This window comes from Tiliqua scincoides, chromosome 4, assembly GCF_035046505.1.
Source record: "Tiliqua scincoides isolate rTilSci1 chromosome 4, rTilSci1.hap2, whole genome shotgun sequence".
NCBI classification, from domain to species: domain Eukaryota; kingdom Metazoa; phylum Chordata; class Lepidosauria; order Squamata; family Scincidae; genus Tiliqua; species Tiliqua scincoides.
The window spans coordinates 74,071,845-74,087,197 of NC_089824.1; the positions used below are offsets into that span (position 1 = coordinate 74,071,845).

General features: G+C 42.9%; 1 long non-coding RNA gene across 3 annotated transcripts in view; it reads left to right on the plus strand.

The window, feature by feature from the left end:
• Positions 1-14,776: 14,776 nt before the first annotated feature.
• LOC136649342 (uncharacterized) overlaps positions 14,777-15,353 on the plus strand; it is a 151,628-nt gene continuing 151,051 nt past the window's right edge. For all 3 annotated transcript variants that reach the window (XR_010794384.1, XR_010794386.1, XR_010794385.1), the window contains exon 1: positions 14,777-14,856. This is a non-coding gene — a long non-coding RNA (uncharacterized lncRNA). The remainder of the gene's footprint in view (positions 14,857-15,353) is intronic.

Genomic DNA, 15,353 nt, shown 5'->3' on the forward strand with positions numbered 1-15,353 from the left:
TTTGATGTGGCCCTTCAGCCAAAAAGTTTAGAGCCCCTTGACCTAGAACAATTGAAAATGCATGCTGAGTGGCTGCACACACCCATCAGGAAAGGCAGGATCATAGAACAGAGTGGTTCCTCTTGTCATTGTAAAATTGGGTATATTCTGTTTGAGGTGAGAAACAGGGCTGTTTCTAACAATCACTGATTTGAAAGATGATTACGTGTTTTGCCTGAACTCCCTTATGTTTTGCTGGTGTTCTGTGCTTAGCAGTGAACGTGGGTGAAACATTTTTTCCCCAGAACTCCATAAGATTTTGTCAATACTCCTTGTCTGCATTCATCATTCCACAGTACCATTTGCTATGTAAAGGCGAATTATTTGGGCACTTGGAAAATAACTCAGGGAGACTATGTTAAGCCCGTGACTGTTCCTTTTTAGAAAATTGTTCTTGAAATTTTCTGATTTAAAAAATCATTTTTATTAAGTTAGATAATTTTTTTTCTTTGAAAGGCAGGGCAGATTCTGTCATTGTAAAAACAGGGCAGATTACAGACCTCCATCCAGGTGTGTAGATTGCTTTCTTGTAACCTGCCTACTTCATTCCTTGCTGATAAACCTCTGTCTTCTACTGCACCTTCTACCTCCTTTCACCTGCCCAGTCTCACAATGTACATTGGGTCTCTAGGATGGAGAGTACTCTGATGGTGAGAGAGAGAGAGATGGGTTTTACCTCTTGTCTCCCACCCAGAAACAGTTGTAACCCTTTAGCAAGTGAGTGCCAAATTGCATCAACTCATGCCTTTCTTTCGTATAGTTTGGCTACACATTTTCTTTTATTCTTTCCTTTCACATTTACAGTGAGAAGTATTCAAATGCTGTATCTGAAGAATGGGAATTTTGCAACTTCTTATAGAATAGAAAAATCAATTAGCTTGCACTGATTAACAGGTTGCACTGATCAAAATCAAAAGACAAATGTAAAGGTTGTTTGATATGAATGGTATAACACAAGCACCTCTGTGTGGAGCAGAATGTTTTGGGAATTGAAGTTGCTGCTATCTGTTATCTCTGCAAGTGCTTAACTGTATCTTTTCAGTGATGTGTTGTATTTTGTTATGGATTATCATCCTAAGGATATAGTTCCACAAGGAACAAGCAAATAAAATATTTTTACGAAATAAATACTGTGTAAGATAAATGTGATGTGATTTGAGGAAGTAAGAATTGGATTTCTGCATTTTATTGCAAGTGGCAGCATTAGTAAAATCATCATCTGGCTTTGCAATAGTGATGTGATGGTGTAATGTTATAGCACTGTTGTAGCGTGAGGCATAGCTCCTTGGGAAAGATGGTAACAGTACTCTTAGCTGTGCATTAATGATCTTCAAGATGTATCCATACCAGTCTTATTATTCTGTAATCCTTGAGTCGACACATTTTGTGTCTCAGATACTATCTTGCACAATCCATTTAATTGCAGAACAAAAACCACTTTTGATTATTCCAAACTACTAGTTTAATATAACTTCCATCAGCTTTGAAATCCACAAAAGAAAAGCTTGGAGAAGAAGCGCATCATAGTTGCCGTGTTCTGTTAATGGGCATCTGATCTGCCCTTTCCAAAGAGGGGAAAAATTTTTTTTTAGGTTAGAAGCAAAGCAAAATCATGAGCCCAGATTTCATTGCCATATATTTTTGTAAATGAAAATGCAATCTCCAATGTCCAACAGCGATACTTTTGATTCTGTAATGCAAAAATCTCATCGTTTTTGTATATAGTCACAGATTGCTCAATATTTTTTTTTCCCCAAGGTATGGAGGAAAATATAAAATAGATGAAAAGTGACTGAATTTACAGGGTTGTTTCAAAATAGAACAGATGGTCCGTTAGTTAAAAGGTTTCAAGGAAATGTCTTCCCCTCTGAATGCCATTTTCTTACAGTGCAGTCCTATGCATTTCTACTCAGGGGGGCAGTCTGTACACTCTTGTTACCTGGGCATAAGCACTGCTGCAAATAATTGGACTTATTTCTGAGTAGACATGCACAGGATTGTGCTGTTAATCCCTGATTAGGGCCAATGTGTACAATCAAACTGATACAGAGACTGTGATTAGAATCTTGCTGCTTTTTGTTTGAAAAATAAGTCACTGAGACCCGAACCCTAAGGTTATTTCCTGCACCATCTTCCTGATTAAAATTATCTTGTTTCCATCCCTGCTGCTCTTTGTCCTATGGAGGAAATCCTGTAACCTTTCTTCAGTGGTGTAAACCAGTTTAGGGGAAAGGATTAAATATGTTTCCCCCAGTGTCCCAGTTTGATTCTGGGTGGTAGTGATGGCCGCAACAGCACCTGAAGTTTATCATATGTGACTATTACCTTAAGCAAGTTTGGTTACCCCTGTTATAATATATAATAATATATATTAGTAGTGACACCTAGTGGCGGTTACAATGCATTTAGCAATTCTACACACCCGATGTAAAAATACAAAAAACTTATTTTGATCAAGAACATTTGAAGTTGATGTGAGTCCATCAAGCTCATGACTGGCAGTAGCTCTCCAGAGCACCAGACAGAAAAGGACCTTTCCCATATTTGACCAGGAGATGCCAGAGATTCAATTGGGAACTTTCTACATGCAAAAGCATGCGCTTATCATGCAGAAGGTTCTTAGTTCAATCCCAGACTTGCTTTGGGCCTCAAGTTGCAAAATGGGAGGTTGGACAACAGCAGATTTAAGCATTTATATCCCTGCTAACTGGGCAAATAGGCACCTTCAAAAGTGATGGCTCTTTTACGCTTACAGGGGCTGGGGATAGCAATTCTCCCTATTTGGCTCAGCATAGTGTCTCTCCCAAGTGCTGTTTGTTTGTATCTCTTGTAAGTCTTTTTGTAATTTTTTTTTTAAGTTTAAGAGCTCCATTCAGACAGGGAACCATTTTCTCATTCCTTTAGCACTGTGTAAGCTGTGTGAATTTTTGTGGTTGTAGAAAAGCAGTTTGCAAATATTTGATAATAAATTCCATACCCAAGGGCCAAGTGCCTCTAAATATAACGTGATGGCTATAAACACCAGGGGATGAACACTAGCTTAATGCCCTGCTTGTACATTTGCAAAGACAAGGGCAGGCTCCTGTTGCACTTCAGTTATTGCAGCAAGGAATTTCCTATGTTTGCCACCAGTAGTATCATCACTGTTCATCCTATCTGCTACTACTTTACATTATGCTGTCTGAATGCAAAAAGGCTGGAGTTGTCATTAAGCAATATAGGTGGGGTCTCCGTATCCACAGATTGTGCATCTGTGAATCTGGCTCAACATGGGTCTCCCAGACCTGCTTTGAGCCAGACTTGGCCCCATCTCAGTCTTCCAAAGGGGACCAAAGCTGTGGATGGTGGAGAGGGGTTTGAGGTAACGTGCCATCAATTTACTGCCTCCCCTAGGCAATGTTCCCTCTATTTTATTTATTTATTTATTTGCTCCACTGCATGGAGCCTCACAGTGGCTGTACGGGATGCAGGCTCAGCTGTCGGCATCCAGAATTGCCCAGTGATGATGTCATCATCCTTGCTGAGCTCTGCAGCCATGGACTTGTGGGCTGTGTTGCAGCAACCTTGTTCAGCTGTGTGGGGCTTCAGTTCCAGCTCTGTGGCCACGCTGCCACACACACAGTGGCAGGGAAGGCTGCCACCTGAAGTGGCCTTCTCACCAGGCTGATTGGTTGGCCTGACCTGGCTGTGGGGCCAAGTATCACTTGCTGATCTGCGAAGTACCACTAATGCTAGTACCAGTGGTTGAATAGCACTGATAAGGCATGAGGAGCCCTGCAGATGAACCTGTCAAGTCTTGGATGAATGATAAAAATGGGAGAGGCAAACAATTCTAGGGTACTGCTTGGAGCTCGGCAATCAGGGCAAACCTTAACAGTTCCTGTGGCTACACCTTTCACTCCCTTTTCTTGTTGGCATCCTTCAGTCTCGGAAGACTATGGTGTCACGCTCTGAATGGTGGTTCTGGAACAGAGTGTCCTCTCCAGTGCGTGAAGCCTGGGTAAAGTAGGTATGGCGGATGGGCTGTTACCCATGCAGCAAATCCCCCCTCTCCACGTCGCTGAAATGGTCCAATGGAAAGGCAGAGGCCAATACGGTTGGTTCCAATGGCGTCACAGGAATTGCCAGAACGTGACTGTGTTCAGCCATGAACTGCCTCAGGGACTCCGGCTCCAGATTTTGCCTCGAGGTTGACTCCTGAAGCCTTTTCCATAACTGGATGTAGCCACAAGGCAGAGGAGGTTTGGGGTCAGAGTTTTCCTTCTCTCAGATGAGCTGCCTTCCCAGGCTGACGAGTCCCATCTACCCAGTGGCTGTTTAGTCACCTCTTACAACAAGTACAGGCAAACTGAGGGCCTATTCTTATCCCCAGTCCCCAGCCCCCAGGGAATGTCAGCCCCCTTTTAGATGTCAGTGAAAAGATTGTGGACTGAAGCGAACTTATGGGCAGAAATGAATATGTAGAGTGTTGTTAGTTTTGCTTGAATTCACTGAGGACTTTGGGTAGTGATCATGCAATGTGCCCATGAAGCAGGAGTACACGTTGTAAGGTCCTAGAGGAGATTTTAGTTACCATCTTGTTGGCCGCAGCACAGCCTTCTGCAAAGTGTGCAGTTGGCCTTGGCTCCTGGAGTTGATAGGTACAATTTGTAACAACAGGCAATTCCAAAATTATTTGCAGTTAATTTAATTTTTTTTTTAAATCTTCTGTAAATTAATTGGTGCCACCTACAGTCACTTCTTTTTCCCCCCTAAAAAAGAAACTCTCACAAAATGTTGTTTGTTTGTACTCTCAGCAGTCATGAAGAAGCAAAAAGATTTGTCAAAGTGTCTTCAGATACGTAACCACTTCTGTGTGATCTCAAAGGAATTTCGAATGTATTCTGGGACACCTTCCAAAAATCCCTGCGTGGGCAGAGCTGTCTTTTGTGGCAAGTTATTACGATGTTGCTATGAGATTAGAATGGTGCCTCAACAGCTAGTCCAAATAAATGGATGATGTGGCCTTTCTAGAGCATCACAGTGTGATTTGCGGCTATCTTCCTACAAAATTAAGCATATGTTTGAAAGCAAGTTGACAGACTAATTCTGCTCAAATAACCTGCCATGTCAACAGTACAGATCTGAATTGTCTTTCTCCGAACCAAACATTTCTCAGCAATACATACTTTTAAAAAGACTTACAAAGACTTCTCTCCAAATTTATAATGATAAACTGACAGGATCTTATGCAACAGAATGACTTCTGCCCTACCAAGGTGCTTAATATGCTACCTATGCCTTGATGAAGGGTATGGAAGAGCCACGGCGGCAGTTCCAAAATGGTTGCTAGCTGAGCGCTGTGTGCGCTGCCACATGGCCATTTGCCTCTGTTCCACTGTCATAAATATTAGTGAGGATTCGGCTTTAGGCTGCAATCATAGACACACTTTCCTGGGAGTAAGCCCCATTGGACACAATGGGACTTACTTCTGAGTAGACATGGATCGGCTTGTGCTCTGGGTACCTGAAGGCTATGAAGATGCGCCAGACAAGCCTCTAGGGAAGCTCTTTCTCAGTAGACCATCACCTGATCCTAACAGCAGCTGGCAATGCTTCTTTTAGTGGGACTCTCTGACGGATGTCCAGTTAAATAAGCCTATTTAATGAGGGCTGCTTGACATGGCAGCTCTGCCTATAAATCCATTTGCAGTAGGCCAGAGTCAAATGATCCTTTCCTTACATCCATTTTACAAAGTCATGGTCTGATTAACGAGCAGCCATTTCTTCAACTTCTACAGAAATCCTGGGTACTGGAGCTTTCAAGTCACTGTGATATCTGGTGTGCATGTGTGTGATGTTTCTGTGACGATGATCAAATTCTTCTACCTCCTTTAAGATTTTTTTTCTTCTCTTTTTTTTGTCCCCGCAGATTAACATTTCAGGGCAGCATCACAGACAGAGGGTAAAATTCAATTAATTGAATATGAAATATTTATAACCCCGTTCTATATGTCTGTCAGAGAAAGGCCCTTAATAAATCTCCTCATTAGAATGGACTAGTGACTCATTTCTCTGCTTTTGCAGTCATTTGGAATTTAAATCCAATTAAATGACTGTCCTTGTGAATATAATTTAATTATTTGGATAAAAAAAAAATACTGCATGCAAGAGATAATGATGCATGGGGAGAGAGCAAAAAATAAAGGATGAAACTGGAATGTATTGTAAGTTGATATTAGCACTGCTTAATTTGTTTCCTACCTGTGGGAGGGAGGGGAAATGTGGTGATAAACCCAGGAGACTCAGTCCCTGAAAGACAAGTCTGAAAGCACTCTTTCATTTATTTGTCACACACATCTATAATTCCTTGGAGTCGGACTATCCAAACCTCACCACCCTCCCTCTCGCTCTGCACCCCCAAGACAGACAAATGTCCTCTGGTGCATTCATCCACAGTCCTTAATATTGATCCTCTAGGCCAGTGGTTACCAAACTGTGAGCTGGGGAACTCTACCAGGAAGACTTTGTGAAAAACCCACGGCATATACAATGTATAAGATTGTAGCCCTAAGGAGGAGCCATGGTCAATGGCCCAGGAAGTCAAGGGAGCAGGGTGACCAAATACATTGGAGGATAGAGTGCCTATATCTTTAACCCTTGTACAGAAAAGGGAATTTTGGCAGGTGCACCTCAACATGGAAGGGTTTAAAAAAGCTGCACCTGCCAAAATTCCCTCTTCTGTACAAGGGTTAAAGGTATAGGCACTCTGTCTTCCATTATATTTGGTCACCCTACAAGGGAACCACTGGGTGAAGACATTTGAGAACCACTGGCCCAGGCAATTCCTAGTCTCAGAGATGCCTTCTCAGCTTTGTCCATGAAAAGAGGACAAGCCTCAAAGTTAAAAGGCTGGACTGTGAACCAGGACTTCCCATCTTGCCTCTGGCATGACCTCAGAAGACGTGCAAGTTGCTTTTCACACTGAACAGGATAATACAAATGCTAAGCATTACTAATATAGCCTGCTGCGAGATATTTATTCAAGATTAAATTTCACCCCATCTTAAACCTTCTGTACTTTACTACAATGTGTGAATTCTCACTGTACTCAAATATGCATGGGCAAGAATGGAAATAAATCTACCCACGTGGTCAGGCTTTATGCAGCCTGAATGAGAGAAGGCTAGATAGAAAAGTGCTAAGGGTATGTGGTGCTGGCCAGTAGTTCAGATGGTTTTTAATGGAGTTATACAGATCTCTGGAGAAGACATCTATCTCCCGCTGCTAGAAAAGATAGCTAGGAGGAGCCTTATATTCACTAACAGCTGCTTGCAGGGTGGGTGGGTGGGCGGGCGGGCAGCAGACTATTGCCATCATATTCTGCTTGTGGGACCCTCTTGGGGGACAACATCTGGCTGGCCACTGTGGGAAAAAGAATGTGGGATCTGATGGACCTGTGGACTGATCCAGGAGAGCTTTTTTTCTGTCTGTCTGTCTGTTATGCATTTGTTCCAAAGAACTGAAGTAATAATAGTAGCATTCTTGTTTAGTGTCCATTATACACTACACTGTTGTATTTGACTACATATTATTCAAACAGAAACACACACTCTTGTTGTCTTCTAGATTTCTTATATTTTGGTCCCTTTAGCAATAAAATGCTGCCATTTTGCTAGGTTGCCAACTTTTCAACAGACCACTGCAGCTATGCCTTAACTATAGTTTGATGTGCAGGATTCAGCGGGCAATAATGTGTGTTATTCATACAGTGAAAATCTTAACCTGCTGAATTCTAGAGATATGACTGCTGTAAAGACCTCTAAAGGTCGGTCTGGTTTTTATGGTCAGTTGGCAACTTTATGTATTATATTCTCTTTCAGAAAGCCCAATTTTGCTGGTTTGCTTCTGTCCAGTTGCTTTCCTTGCACTCAGCTGACTATTCCAGCACCATGTTGCACTAGCCAATTTTCTTTTCATTATGCTGGCGTCCTGTGATGTTTCAAATTCTTTTGAATGTTTCTTTCAATTTTCAGGTCTCTTTAAAGGGCTTTTGCTCTGCCTGCTCTGGTGAACTGGGACTTACCATGAATCCTGAGAATAGCTTTGCAGACTGTGTGATGCTGTGTGGTTAACTGTCTTTTCAGTTTGCTGTCAGTGTTCACAGCCATGACCTGCTTGCTTTCTTGGCCCAGGTTCAAAACAATCCATGAGAACACTTGAGTACCTGACATACTTCTGAACTCCAGGTCTCTAAATTTAGGGCCAGCAGTCCCATACAGAATCCTCACAAATAAGGTATTATTATCCCCATTGAGGGCCCTTCTAGCCCAGTGCTATCTCTGGCTCTCTGTAGGATTTCCAAATCCTGATCCCAAGATTATTTTTAATATCTTCAGAGTAAGGCCTGTTGTGGTTTCTCCCTGATGAAGGATAACTAGATGCAGAACACAAGACCCCTTTGATAGCAGCAAAAGAGAGGGAATTTTTCCTCGTGCATCTTTTCTCATGCATGCATGGCAAGCTATATCTACCTTTTACCTCTAATTTATCTAATTGCTTTCAATGTGAGGGTACTCTCTGTAGCAGAGAGAGTGGCTAAACTTGCTTAATGTAACAGCTATATACAATAAACTTCAGATGTTTGAGAGCTGCAAGAGAGGTGTTTGAGAGCTACATTAAGCTTGCATTTTAATCTGATTAAATTGCATTTAAGTAATTGCATTTTAATCTAATGGTCTTTCAGTTTACACCTGGTAAATAATTTTAAATCTCAAAAATTTATTTACCTTTTATATCAAAAAGGAGCTCAGCCATCCTATTTCCACAAGCCACACATTATACTTCAAAGAGCAGCATGTGACTCGTGAGCCACAGTTTGGCCACCCTTCTCTATAGTCAAGGCCTGGCATTGAAAACGAGGACCCTGATGAGGTACCCCAAATGAAGCCCTGCAGACCCTCTATCTGCCCCAGAAGGTGAGAATGGCAGTGTGAATGGCAGATCACCCTGACCATGGCGTGATCTGGGTAGTGGTGTGTGATGCTGCCCAGCTCTTCTTTAACACAGTATTTCTTTGGTAGGACTGATTATGGCTTGTTTGGTGTTTTTTTCTGTCCCCTCTCCTTTGGATGCTAAAATGGATCACCTCTGAACCATTCAATGCTTCCACCTGCTGGGCTAATGTCCCAGTGCCTGAGACATCTTTGAAACCTGCCTGTTTCTAAGCAGCAGCTGACTCATCAGGGCTGGCTGTGAATTGCCATCTTTTTATTTTACATCTTTTTTCCCCCTCCTAACATCAGGCTTCAAATGGAAATACCTTTTAAACCCTCATATTATTACCCCTATAGATGGCACCTTTAATACGTACTATTCATTGTCATAATAGCTGCACCTGTGTATAGCAAGCATATTGGAATTGCAGCAGCTGTGGACTATAATTGCAAAACATTATTTTCTCTTTCTCCCTGAAAGCTTTGTGTGTGCACGCATGTGGTTGCAATGTGCAGCACCTCTTTCCTTTCACAGGGCTCCCCATAACTATATTATATAAAAAAGCATAATTACTATACAGTGAACTTCTTTATGCATAGTCAGTGAAAAGGTGTAGAGGTAGAACTGCCAACTGACCAAGAAAAATCAGACCAGTCTGGCCTTATCTTGTGGCTCTGACAATAGCCTGATGTGCAGAAATCAGCAGGCGAAGACTTTCACAGTATGCAGTAAACATTATTATCTGTTGTACATCTGTACATTAAGTTGCTATTGATGTATAACTACAAGGGCCAGTTGAATAGTTGGCAACCTCACGTTGAACGTTTGCTCTTCTAAACAATTACCTTTAAGCACGTGAGCAAGGAAGATCAGAAATGAAACATAAGAAATGTTGTTTATCAGGGACGGGAACTCGAGTCAAGTGATTTGACTTGTAAAACCACAAGTTTTTCACTGACTTGCGCAGACTCAAGTCACGAGTATCAATAACTCGGGCAAACACTTGCGTCCTGGGGCTACTGACTTGGAACTGCCATGGGGTTGTGTTGCCCAACATGGCTTGGGATTGTTGTTTGCAACTCTGATGCAGTTGTGCTGCTTCCATGTCGCCTGAAAGACCTCATGCGCTGATCCAGAAGCTGGGCATTCATCTTCATTGGACAAAGTTTTTTTTTCCCCTGGACAGGTGAGGGGAGATGGCAGGGGGGCAGGGGCGGGAGACAGTTCCTAGCCATCCTGGAGAAATGGGATGACTCCAGCAGGTTTATTGAATGGCTGACAGCAATGGAACTATTTCTGAGTCGATCAGGATTGGCTCATACTGGTAAGCCACCCAACTGCTGTACGTGACCTTCCTCCCTCTTGCTGCTTCTGTCCCTGCTCTCACATAGTCCATCCCACCCCCACCTGCCTTGTTTACAGATGGGATTGGGACAGTAGGGGAGTGTTTGAAGAGAACTCTGAAACACCCCCCCCCCCAACAGCAGCTCTATTTTTTTTTCCATGGAGCTGCGGCTGGCTTTTTAAAGGGAAAGACTCGTCACTCAAGTCTTTTTGAGTTGCCAAAACACTCTGCGTGACTTGGAAATCTGTCCATTAGAACTCGTTTTTGAGTCAAGTTGTGGGGAAGAGACCCATGACTCAACTCGAGTCAAGTCACGCTGGGCTCACCTATCATTGTTTAATTTCATGAGTTTCTGAAATCACTTATTTTTCAACATTGCACATAGTTCACCTCTCCCACAGTCTGGCTCTTTGGTGGCATGCAGTCTATTGATTCAGTGGCTTTCTTGGAAGCATTGTCCTTCCTTCTGGCGCCTTAGACTCTGAAGTTTCCACTCATCCCTGTTCTCATCTTTTGACTTCTTTGCCTTATTCTCCTCACAGTATAGTTTCCCCAATAATCCCCAGCCCTGGTGCACGTACTCCATTTTCTATCTCCATTCCTGCTGCCCTCTTGCATGTGAATGCCTCTTGAGAAGAACAAGAGATGGCTGATTTTTGTCCTCTTCTCCTTTGTGATCTGGCTAAGAAATATTACAATATTTACTGGATCCACAACAACTAGGAATCTGCAGTGCTTCTTCTTTATCTTTTGGTGCCCTCAGTAAAGCCTTTCTAATTGCTGAAGGCTTTGCTTTCTTCAGTGACAAAACCGAAACTCTCTGCTCTAATTTGTCTACAAATCTCCCCAACTTTTTCTCTCCTCTCTCTCTTCTCCTACACTTCTCTCAAAAGTCTCCTCTTTCCTCATCCCACTTGACAAGCGATCCTGTTGTCATCTTACCCTTCTACATGCACCCTTAACCTTATTGCTTCCCAACTCCTGATTATCATCTCACCCACCATAATCCTGTATCTCCACCACATAATGTATCACTCTCCTCTGCTTCCTATATTCAAACACTGGGAACCAGAAACTGGAAGCACAGTGTGCGACCGTGTCGGGAGCCTCGGGGAGGCTTCTGCAGGTGCATGAGGCTCCGCACTTGGGGCATTTACCCAGTTCATTTACCAGTGCCGGGAGCACTGGTACCCCCTGATCCCCCTTCAGGTACTCTAGTGTCCAAGGCTAAATGAAATAGAAGTGTTCCTGTATTCATTGCATCTTCTCTATTCCATTGTTTATTTTTCACTGCAAACTTGGGGGCAGGGACTCAGAAATACTTCAGGAACACTGATGGCACTGTCATACTAATACTACCAATAATAGCTTTTTCATTATTATTAACAGAATAAAGCAGTTTAACTTCTCAGCTCCCACTTAAGTTCCCAGAAGCACCTCTGGATTAGGGGCCTACCTACCATTACAATAGTTGCTGCAGTAATGCTGTGGATACAACACAAGATGGCAGTCTTTCCAAAGAATTTGCAACACCTCCACAAAACACATTTTTTCTGTGGAAGTAGTTTTGAATATCAATTTTTAAAAAAAATATGAAGGAAGGATACTGTATTGTTTTCTTACTGTTTATAAGAAAGGTGCAAATTATATTACAAAGGAGGAACAAAAGCAGAAACAAATTATATTAAAAATGCATTACATAATATTTCAGAATTGTCTGTGACCGGTATTGTATTATGTTGAGAATTTTGTTGTTCCGAAGGCTATACTGTACATGAGTTTTACACTGTATTTGCATTTTAATCTAGGTGTGCATTTAAAGAATTTTGTGGATGTGTCAGGTTACATATATACATTTATATAAATAAAAAAAGACAGAGGTAGTCTTTAACATTCTGAATCTAATTATGGTAATACCTGGCTTTCCGAAGCAGTCTACAGAAACTTTTCAGATCTTTTAAAATATCATGGAAGTTTTGTGCAATGCGAAAAACCCCTATTGTAGCTTTTTGATTAAGTTATTTGTATAATGGAGGAATGTGAGTCAAGGTTATGGAAAAAGATAAAATGGACTCGCCAAGCTATTTTCTCTAGCATCAGGATAAGGCAGAAAAATGAATTATATCCACAGTGCAGACAGTAGAGTGAAGTGGGACAGGGCTGGGAGAGACCTTGACTTGCCTTAGGCCACCTGGTGAGTTCATGGCAGACCATGAAGCGGAAGCCCATTCTCATAGCAATGTACACCTAGAGGCAGACATGTAAATGAGCCCCACCCCCACAGTAACAACTAGAGTTTTCCAAACAGTTGCCGACCTACCATTAGGTCCGTTGAGGCAAATGCCCCAGGTGCAAGCCTCTAGGACCCCTTGGAAGCCTCTCTGAGGCTCCCAACAGGGTCAGAAACTGTGCTTCCGGTTTTCCGGAAGCACAGTTTATAGTGTTGGGGAACTTCAGAAAGGCTTCCCTGATGCGGGCCCAGGTCACACAAGGCTCTGTGAGCCTCAGGTGAGTGGGGGTGGTGTGGATTTTCATGGTGGGGTGATGACAGCCTGTTGGGGGCACCATTGCGGACCTTTGCCCCAGGCACGGGGCTGAGGAGGTCCACTGCTGCTAGAGGAATGTACATTACTTTTCCAGGAAAGTTCTTTTAAAGAACAATAATCTATACATCTTCTTGGAAGAGGCTTTTGCTTGGTAGGAGAGCTGCTTTGCATGCAAAAGGTTTCTGGCATCTCCAGGAACAGCTAGGAAAGACTGACCTATACCTACTGACTCAGGGCCCAATCCTATCCAACTTCCCAGCATTGGTGCAACCACAATGCAGCTCTGAAGTAAGGGAACAAATGTTCCATTACCTTGAGGAGGCTTCTGTGGCTGCTTCCCCACCACAAGATGCAGCACATGCTCCACTGGCACGGCTGCACTGGCACTGGAACATTGGATAGGATTGGGCCCTAAGTCTCCTGTGTATCTTCCTGTGGTCTTCATATATGTTTTTCCTGGAAAATTCATGAGATTCCTCAATTTTGACAAAGATTCCAGTGGACATTAAAAGCTATAGCTGTCCATAAAAGTACAGATTTCATCTCAATATCTGCGGGGCTTTCATTTGGGAACCCCTGATGGATACCAAAATCCACAGGTATCTGGATTTCAGTTTAAATGTCTTTAAATAGAAACAAAGCACATGAAAATTTGATTTCCTACCTTTCCATTCCATTGTATTGCATCCAGCACCTCTAGTGGCTGAATGTGGTATATACTGAAGCTTGCAGACCCAGAAGTGCTCTTTAGAGCTATTTTTAGCCCTGAGAGGCTTGGAAACTGTGCAGTTTTGCCGCACGAAGGTAGGAAACCTGATTTCCGCACGCTTTGTTTCTATTTAAAAACATTTAAACTGGGACCTCAGCACCCTCAGTGAGTCAAATCCGTGGATGCTGGGGTCAAATTGTATTGTTACCAGATTCACAAATATGCATAATTCATGATCTAGGATAAACACTGCATTTTAAATATCTCTGTAAACTCAGCCAAGAAACTTGCAAAATCAGAGTAATCTGAAGTTAATTGCTTTGTACCTTGTAAATTCATCACGTTCACTCTCCACATTCATTATAGGGCAGTAGAGTTCTGCAGTCCTCTGTTTAGTCACAAAAACCAGTAGAGCAGGATTTTCAGAACTTCTTCGTGCTTCTTGGTAATTATGACTCTGATCCTGCTCCGAGACCACTGCTTGTCCTAGGATGTCAATAACAGCATTCTTTCCTTGGCTTAAGAATACAATTCTCTGTTCACAAGTCAAATCTCTGTTCAGAGGTTAAGCTCACTGAGTGCCCAATCCTATCCAACTTTCCTGTACTAGTGCAGCCGCAATGCAGCCCAGAGGCAAGGGAACAAATATTCCCTCGCCTTGAGGAGGCCTCTGTGACTGCCTCCCCACCATAGGATGCAGCATACACCCCCTAGGCACTGCTGCACTAGCCCTGAAAAAATTGGATAGGATTGGGCTCTCGGTGATCTTTAGCCATTCGCTACCTGTGGAACTTGTTTCAAAGGATGGCTGTGAGACTGAAACCAGGTAACTCACATGCGTTCCACCCTTGGCTCCTTGGAGGAAGGATAGGGAACAAGTATGATAAATGTATAGTAGTGCTGTTACGATCATTTAGCATCTTTATATTCCGTTTTTCACCAAAAATGTTCTCAAAGCGGCTTGCATAGCAAAACGAATCAGAACGTGGTTCTCTGCCCTAAAGGGGCTCAGAGTCTAAAAAGAAATAGAAGCACCAGCGACAGTCACTGGGAAGGACTGCATGCCAGGGTGAATAGGAACAGTTGCTCTCTCCCTACTAATAAAAGACAGGCCACTTTGAAAGGTGCCTCTTGGCCCAGTTTCCGTTGTCATGTGCTTGCACTCCAGTGACTGCTGAAGCCATTCGCTCTCCCCAGCAGCTGTCACTATACTGAAGAGCAAAGTATGCCAGAAATATACAGTAAGTCACTCTTCCTTCTTATGATCTCCAGGGATGTGGGGGGGTGGGTGGGGGGGGGTGTAGCCCCTGAGCTCCAGGGCAAGGTGCTGTCCCTCCAACCAATGTTCTTTTCCTCCCTCAGTGCACAGCATGCCAAATTCACAAACCCTATTCTTATTCTTTTGCCACCATCTCATTCTGTAAAAATTTTTTTTTGCTGCCTTGGGTTGGGCAGGTGGACTCTTGCCCACCCCCTTTTTAAATTTTTGCTTTCTTAGCGGTGACAGCAGGCATAGGCAAGTGGGCAGGTGCTGTCCTTCTCCCTCTGTGAAAACCTTTTTTTCCAACCAAGATAGTGGCAGCATAAGAACATAAGAAGAGATTCACTGAATGAGGCCAAAGGCCCATCTAGTTCAGCTTCCTGTATCGCACACTGACTCCTAGATGCCTCAGGAGCACACAAGGCAACAATAAGATACCTGCATCCTGTTGCCACTCTCTTGCACCTGGCATTCTGA